This window comes from Stenella coeruleoalba, assembly GCF_951394435.1.
Source record: "Stenella coeruleoalba genome assembly, chromosome: 14".
NCBI lineage: Eukaryota > Metazoa > Chordata > Mammalia > Artiodactyla > Delphinidae > Stenella > Stenella coeruleoalba.
Window position 1 is genome coordinate 22,961,340 of NC_137160.1, and position 9,329 is coordinate 22,970,668.

The 9,329-nt window shown below is 41.5% G+C and overlaps 1 protein-coding gene across 2 annotated transcripts in view; it reads right to left on the bottom strand.

Annotated features, from left to right (window-relative positions):
- SMAD4 (SMAD family member 4) overlaps positions 1-8,589 on the bottom strand; it is a 60,602-nt gene extending 52,013 nt beyond the window's left edge. Inside the window, exon 1 of one of the 2 annotated variants that reach the window (XR_013831197.1) lies at positions 8,043-8,589. The gene's annotated coding sequence lies outside the window, so the exon portion shown is untranslated. The remainder of the gene's footprint in view (positions 1-8,042) is intronic. The other variant, XM_079941926.1, reaches the window with a different exon arrangement.
- Between the last annotated feature and the right edge of the window lie 740 nt (positions 8,590-9,329).

The window sequence follows — 9,329 nt, forward strand, 5'->3', positions numbered from 1 at the left end:
TAGCTCAATATCAAAGAAACAAACAACCCAATCCAAAAATGGGCAGAAGACCTAAATAGACATTTCTCCAAAGAAGATATACAGATTGCCAACGAACACATGAAAGGATGCTCAACATCACTAATCATTAGAGAAATGCAAATCAAAACTACAACGTGGTATCACCTCACACCAGTCAGAATGGCCGTCAACAGAAAATCTACAAACAATAAATGCTGGAGAGGGTGTGGAGAAATGGGAACCCTCTTGCACTGTTGCTGGGAATGTAAACTGATACAGCCACTATGGAAAACAGTATGGAGGTTCCTTAAAAACTAACAGTAGAACTACCATATGACCCAGCAATCTCACTACTGGGTATATACCCTGAGAAAATCATAATTCAAAAAGTGTCATGTACCACAGTGTTCACTGCAGCTCTATTCACAATAGCCAGGACATGGAAGCAACCTAAGGGTCCATCAACAGATGAATGGATAAATAAGATATGGCACATATATACAATGGAATATTACTCAGCCATAAAAAGAAACGAAATTGAGTTATTCATAGTGAGGTGGAGGGACCTAGAGTCTGTCATACAGAGTGAAGTAAGTCAGAAAGAGAAAAACCAATACCATATGCTAACACATATATATGGAATCTAAAAAACCAAAAAAAAAATAGTCATGAAGAATCTAAGGGCAGGATGGGAATAAAGATGCAGACCTACTAGAGAATGGACTTGAGGATATGGGGAGGGGGAAGGGTAAGCTGTGACAAAGTGAGAGAGTGGCATGGACATATACACTACCAAGTGTAAAACAGATAGCTAGTGGGAAGCAGCCGCATAGCACAGGGAGATCAGCTCGGTGTTTTGTGACCCCCTAGACGGGTTGGATAGGGAGGGTGGGTGGGAGAGACGCAAGAGGGAAGAGATATGGGGATATATGTATATGTATAACTGATTCGCTTTGTTATAAAGCAGAAACTAACACACCATTGTAAAGCAATTATACTCCAATAAAGATATTAAAAATAACAATAATAAATAAATAAAATAAAATAGCAGTTGCCAAACTCTCTGGTCTCCAGTCCACTTACCTACATTCTTAATTATTGAGAATTCCAAATAGCCTTTGTTTATATGAGTTACATCTATTAATATTTATCATATCACAAATTAAAACAAATGTTTATTTACTCTATTAAATTAATTTTAAATAATAAACCCATTACATATTAATAAATTTTATGAAAAATAACTATTTTCTAAAACAAATGAAAAAGTCAGTATTCAGGGGCTTCCCTGGTGGCACAGTGGTTAAGAATCCGCCTGCCAATGCGGGGGACAGGGTTCAAGCCCTGGTCCGGGAAGATCCCACATGCCATGGAGCAACTAAGCCTGTGCACCACAACTACTGAGCCTGCGCTCTAGAGCCCGTGAGTCACAACTACTGAGCCCACGTGAGCCACAACTACTGAGCCCACGTGAGCCACAACTACTGAGCTCACGTGCCACAACTACTGAAGCCCGCGCACCTAGAGCCCGTGCTCTGCAACAGGAGAGGCCACCGCAGTGAGAAGCCCGCGCACCACAACGAAGAGTAGCTCCCGCTCACCGCAACTAGAGAAAGCCCGCGCACAGCAGTAAAGACCCAACGCAGCCAAAAATAAAATAAATAAAAATTTTTAAAAAGTCAGTATTCAGAGTGACACTGTTTTCCATTTTTGCAAATTTCTTTAACGTCCAGCTTAAGAGAAGCCAGCTGAATTCTCATATCTGCTTCTGCATCCAATCATTGTGATATGTTGTTCTGGTTAACGCTTATGAAGAAAATATGCCTCACACAGATAATTGGAAAAGAAAAGACTATTTTATTGGCCCTTTTAGATAATGATGGATATTCTTCTTTCATTCAACACCAAAATGCAACAAATGGCAATTCCTAAAGGTTAGCTGCAATGTGGAATCTGAAACTGTATCAGTGAACTTCTTGGCTCTGCTATATAAAAATCCATTGGTCCATATTGTGCTTTGAATGGATCTCCTACCCATGCATGATTTGTAACATCATGCATTGGTCATCTGGAAAAACACTGGTTCAATGATTTATACGGACCTTCCCAATGTTGATACATTTCCTTACACAATGTATTTTTAAAAATCACATTGCTAAATCTCATCACCAATCTCATCAGAAAAATCTTTAAGTACTGGGAAGCTGGCAAGCCCATGGTGGCAGATACTAGTTTTCCAAAAATCTAATTTTCACTTGAAAGATCATATTTTTATCATTGGCAACAAATAGTTATTTTCCTTGAGTGGCAGGCTCACTTCACTTATTTTCAAGCAAATGTCTGCCAAACATCCAAGTCTAAGTAACTACAGTTTACCTATCAGTCATTCTTTTAAGTAAAAATAAAGAAGCAGATAGTTTAGCGTGCAGCTCAATCACACAAGTGCTTTTCCTAGAGATGAATCTTGTACGCTGATTGCAGAAGAACTTTATGCACACTTCCATTTAATCACACCGAATACTGAAAAGACATGCACACCAGGGTAGATATTTTAAAAATTAAAACTTTTTACTGCTTCACCAAGGATATTCTTAAGTGAAACTGGCATTTTTTCTTTTTTTTTTTTTTTTTTGCGGTACGCGGGCCTCTCACCGTCGCGGCCTCTCCCGCCGCAGAGCACAGGCTCTGGACACGCAGGCTCAGCGGCCATGGCTCATGGGCCTAGCCGCTCCGCGGCATGTGGGATCTCCCCGGACTGGGGCACGAACCCGCGTGCCCCGCATCGGCAGGCGGACCCTCAACCACTGCGCCACCAGGGAAGCCCCTGAAACTGGCATTTTTTCAAATGCTTAACGTGTGTTTGGTGCCACTGCCTTGACTCAAGATAAAGTGCCAGCAGTTTACCCACCACTGCTTCCCTACCATCAGTGCAAATGTCAACACAGTACAAGGGCACATAATGTCTCAATTTTATTATGTGAATAATTTTGGTTTCATGAACCCCTAGAAGATAAAGGGCATGGGGACCCCCAAGAGTCCGTGGACCACACTTTGGAAAATACCGTTTTAAAAGATTGTGAAGTAGGATGAATTTTAATAACTGAAAAATACATTTCATAAAACCTTCTGAATGAAGGAGACTATCAAGTCATCTAGCTTATTCTTTCAAAAGGGGCTGTATCAGACTTCCCCCTGCAGTAGGCTCAGGCCTACTAAATATATATTGAGTGGGGCCCTACCTTTAAAAAGCACCCTGGGAGTCTGAGTTGTTGTCAGTTTTACAAAGCACTGACGTAGTCTATGCTACTCCACATGCTTCACTTTACAAATTACCAAAAAGATAGTGAAACAAATTGCAATGTCAAGAATATATGAAACTAATTTAAAAGATTAATTACATAGAAGTTATGCCATTTTTCTTACTATTAGCCAGCTGCTTAATTTCAACATCTATACACATAAAATTCTTCCTTCAACTAGTTTTGGTAGGAGACCTCTATGACACAGATGCACCTAGTGTGCTTACGTACAGTAATCCTTTCACCAGATGATTCAATGACTGGCCACATACTGATATCAAATGCTCCAGAATTCACCAGTGAATACCGCTGATAAATAACCTTAATCCAGTCTTAACGTTTAGAAATACATTTTGACTTGAAAAAGACCTGAATTACATACATTAAGATACAAAAATCATACCTTACTACATACCAAAGACGAAATATTCAGTAGAAGTCTTTTTTTTGACATCATAAGATTTGCATTCTAAACATGCAGATTGGGGTTTGATGAACCCCAATGAATTTTAAGTAAATTACTCCAGCGCACCAATGATTGCAAAGTAAAGCTTGTACTGTATCAAAACAAATGAAGCAATAAAGATAAGCACACTAAAATATCCAAAGGCTTTAAAATCAAGAGGTCTTTTTTTTTTTTTTTAACAATACAGATTCCCATGCCTCCTGCACTCCATTCTCATCCTGAATCTGTGTGTTTTGGAATGGGACAAAGAATATTTTGTTCTATTTTTTTTAAATAGCTCTTCCAGAGACGCAGATGCAACTACTTGTAGACCAGCACTTATGAACTACTTCAAGTAATACATTGATAAATGGGGAACTGAACATGCCCCTCTAGATGATCTCTAAAGAACTGCTAACTAGTTGGGCTCGTTGAGCAACTGTCTCACAGTGTGTAAGTTAACCTCTGATAGTAAAACCTAAATCAATGCAACTTGCTTCTCAGGAACCAGCAAAGTGACCAGTTAATTGATGCCTAGAAAATGTGATGGTTTCCAAGCAGATTAACCTCTAGGAAGATCAAATTCCCACTGGGAGTTTAGATGCAAAGTTTGGCACCTAAACAAAGTCTTTAGTCTTTAAAAGGAACCCAAATAAGCATTTTAGAATATGTCAAAATATCAACTTCCTATTTGGGATAGCAATGATAAACCAACTTCTCATCGGGAGAGAGATAGCTTCCTATAACTTGCCACCAGACAATTCAAATTAATTGAAAAATGAAGAAAGAGATTCAAAGAGGAGAGAGACAGAGGGACAGATTTGGAAACAAAACAAATGTGGCAATACCTTCAAGGAACCCATTAAGTCAGAATTGAGATAATTATATCACCCACGTGTATATCATTGTATTAAAGAATAAAGCTGACACAAATGAAACAGTTAAAAAAAAAAAAGAAGTTACAGGACCCTAATAGCTCAACAATTTCGGAACTCTGATCTGGCTGCACCCCAAGCCATCTGAGTCACAATTTCTGGAGGTGGGTTCCAGCCATCGGTATTTTGTAAAGCTCCCCAAGAGATTTGAAAATGTAGCCGAGGTTGAGAACCACTGCCCTAAACCTTGGGAGTGAAAAAGCAATAAAAAGATGAACCCCACACAGTTATAAGTTTTCCAAACCGCAAACAATTCTCATTTAAAATGTAAATAATGAAGTACAGTCTTTAAGCTTAAAGGTATTTACAAGTATCACCAACTTTAAATTAAGATGTAAAAACAGGCACTCTTTACAATCTCTAGTAGCTGTCTGACCTATAATCTGCAGTAGTAAACAATCAAGACTTAAATTATAAGATTCTGATGACCTATCATCTTAGTTTTACATAAGTAAGTACTACCCTAGTTTTTATCCACTGTCATGGTTAAAACAAATTTTCCTGGATGCCAAGTACACCACGTAATAGTGTCAAGGTGACACAACCTAAAATATCTTGTTCCTGAGAAACTGGAATTTAGCCACATTTCCTATCACCAAAATTACACATATTAGGATGAGAAAAAAAAATCCAAAAATTCTAAATCTGACTCATTATTAAGCATATGTTTTGGCATATTATGATGCTAATAGTACCATACTAAAAGTTGCTCAAATGAATAATATCTAGACATATTTGTCAACTGTTTGAATTTCTCTTTTTAAAACAATTGAATCTTCATCAACTGTGGAACAAAAAACCCAAAATTTGATAATTTAACAAAGTGGTATTAAATTCTGTGTTATGCTGATCTAACTCCTTTAACTTTAGTGTAGAAAATAATGAAATCAATCAAACTCATTTCAGTCAATTAGTTTTATACATGATTGTCACCTCACCTTTAATCATTACTGAAACAAAACAAAAATTTCTGCCTAACTACACTATCTTCTAGGGGAAAAAAAGGAAATCCAAACATATACAACGAGCAGGGAAACGGCTAACGTGTTTACAGAACGATTCACTCTAAAATCACTGAATAAAACAATGAAAAAAAGTTAGGTATAAGCTAGAAGGCAACACAACAGAACTGAAATAAGTAAAGCTTAAACATAAGAAAAATAATGTATGTTCTCACCAAAAGAGACAAAATTTTAGATGAGACTAAATATGCATTTTAATTGTAATGAGTGAGGTAGATCCTGTAGGGTTAACTGCCCTAGTAGAGGCCTCAGCACTTCACAGCTCAATTAGAATAGTGTCTAATGATGTTACTATAACACCGGCTCAATCAGAAAAAACAGCTTCAAAGCCAGAGAGCTGGAGTGTGACTGGACAGCATAAATTAGTTTAATACTTGCTCTTTAATTTGGGGGGAAAAATCTGAAGGGGAATGCAGAAAAATTAATTCACACACAAATGGTGAAACAGCTCAACTAAAATGTAGCTTAAGAAAGTGAAGTATATAGGTTTTTAGAAATAAGATTTGCTGCTTCCTAGCATAAGGAGAATTGCTTTGAGCAGCAAAGACTTCGGAAAAGGTCAATGATGCATACAAAACTTACTCCGAAAAATTTCAAACTGACTTTCTCAGCACAAGTTTTCATTAAATCTGAAACGGGTTTGCAGTTTTTTCTACACTCGCTCATATCGAAGAAACTCAGCCAAACATAGAAGTTTCTACTTAGGCACTCCCACTTCAAAAACAAAAAAATTAAGATGCAATACCTCCTTAAAGCAACCTCACCCAAAAACCTGGAAAGCAAAGAAAAAGTCACTTCTATTAATAGACTCACAAAATGTTATATAAATTTTCTCTAGAACAACTTAGTTTTAATTCCAACAACTTATACCTACATAATTCATCACCACCCTTAGACCTAAAGATGCTCCAAATTTTAAACGCTTGGCCTACCTGTATTACACTTGTACTGTAACAAACTCAAAATCATAACATTATGGGAGAAACATTGTAACTAAAAATTCATATTTTAAGATGTTAATTATATCAATCATTTACAACTTGAAATGTCACGTACTAACCATATCAGAACTTTGCAAAAGACAAAATAAATCTTTAGCAGAAAAAGAAAAATTGCACATTAGAACTCCCGAGGCTATATTTCAGCTGAAATATAGTCTAAGAACAACTTAGCAAAGACAACTTATGAAAACTACAATAAAAACTATTCAAGTGCAACGTTCTAAATCTAATTAACACCCGAATAGTCAAACTGCTACTGGGACTAAAAGGATGCTAATTCTTGCAAAACTCAAATGTTGTTAAAAATCAGCCAAGACAACATGCTTTCACAAAGTCAACTGAGGCTTATTAAAATGATTCCCCATTATCTTATACTTATTATTCCTAAATAACTGGCAGTTTCACCTTAAACTACAGTCCAAAAACTAAAGACGTTAAGAAACTAAATTCAAAATAAACTATTTGAAAATAGGCAAATATATTTTTTAATTTTACTAGGGTTTTCGCGGGGCGGGGGGAATAACTATCAATTTTCAATAGGGTTTTTTTTAAACCTCTCTATCCCCACCCAAAAAAAAAACCGTTCAAGTTAACAAAACACACCAATTTCTTTGAAAATCTTTGAAAATCTAGCTTAAGAAATCGTAACAGCAGTTTGGGGCATGTGACGGAGCCACCGCCCTACACACCCCACACAAATTTCACGCTCAGTACTTGTAGTCCTAGCAATGAGATAAACTATGTCTTTTATTTTTCATTAGGAGTGCGGCGGGCGGGTGTCAGCTGCTAAGAATGTTTCCTGCATACCGCCATCACCCACAATACTCAAAAAATAAGTAAACAAACCAAAGCCAGAAACATAACTGGAATGACTCAACCAGGAAGAGAAAATAAGGGACAAAGAGAAAACAAAAATTTGCTTGAGAAAAGAAATTAAGACAAACCATTTACAACTTTCATTTAGATCTAAGGCAGTACACTCCGACCCGACTCGCTCGGCCAGGAGGGACACTGAAACTACTCAGAACAACAAAGAGCAGCGGCGGCCGCTGCAGGAGTCCCAGTCCGAGTTCAACTTGATTACGCGACAAACTGCGAAGGGAGTTCGGGGCCGGAGGACCGACCCCGGAGACCGACGGACACGAGGCACCACGGCTCGGTCCGACCCGCGCCGGGGCCGTCGGCCCGTCAGGCGGCCGCGCTGGTTCTCCGGGCCGGCCCGCCGGCCTCCCGCGCGCTACACGCCGCCGCCACCGCCGGGAGCCCGCCCCAGGGCGGGGAAGCCGCGGGCGGGGTGCGCGGGCCCGGTCGGGAGAAGGGGAGGGGACATGGCGCGTTACCTGGGCTCGGGCGACGGCAAGGGGCGTCCGCTCTCCCGCGGCGGTTCGTCCGCGGGGGCGCCGGGCCCGTCCCTCCCCCGGCGGCCCGGAGCGCTCCTCGGCCCCCGCGCTGAGGCGTCCGGGCCAGACCGCCCCTCCTCGGCGCCGCGCCGCTGCCCGCGCGGGCCGGGCCGCCTCGAGCTCCCGGGCCGCCCCGCGGCAGGGGGCCCCTCTCGCGGGGCGCCCGGCTCCCCGCACCCGCTCCCGCCCCCTGGGCGGCCGTGCAGCCGAGGGGAGGGCGGGAAGGGCCTCCGGAGGAGAGCGGGCGGCCGCGAACGCGGGCTCCGCCACCCGAGCCACTCCGTTACCGCAGCGGCGACGACGACCAGGGCCGTGTTGTTGCTGCCAACTTGTCGAGAGGACACTGAGCATGCGCGCGCAGAGACCACATCCGGGTAATTTCAGGGTTTGGCCCTTTTCCCCCTCAGCTTTCCTTTCTCTTGGCTGCCCCCGCCTCCAGCCGGAGTGACGAGGGTCGTTCTGCGCAGGCGCCCGCGGGGCAGCACAGTCGGCGGGGAGCCCCAAGTCCCAACCTGGGATCGCCCTGGCCGAGGGCACTTCCCGCAAAGGTCGGGGGAAAGGCTGCTTGGAGGGAGTGGTCATCAGACAAATGGGCGTCCCTTTGCCAAAAAGTTCCCAAGCAGCGCGGGAGAACTCGGCGTGTAGTGGGTGTCCAGTAAGTTTATAAATAGCGATCGAAAGGGCCTCGTTTATGAGGACCAGCGTGGGCACAAAAATTAGACTTTAATAGCTTGCTCTGGGGAGAAGGTGGTTGTAGCGGTTTAGTACTTTGGAAAGAGACTAAGATGACTGCAGCCCTGGGTCACTAGATCCAAATGTGTTTAAACTCTTGAGATGCCTTCTTAGGTTGAAAAGGTGCGCAGGCCAATAATGGAACCATAGATTTGAGAGCCTGGACAGGTGTTACGAAAAGTCAGTGGTTCCTGTTGGAAGAGATTTAGTCAGACCTCGGAGTTGGAAGGGACTTTCAAGGTCCTACAAGACACCTGTTAACTAGGTTACCAGCTGGGTGGGGAAAGGTGTAAACTCTGCTCTTGACTTTATACTTCTTTTATTTGAAAATTTTACAGGATGAATGCATTTATTTGATATTTTTAAAATTTCAGAAAACACATACTAATTACATATATATTTTTTCACCAACCAGGAAATATTTCTGTTGGGATCCCACCAAGACTAATTACTGTCGGAAGGCTCTAAAGTCATGTCTGAAGTCTTGTCGCCCAG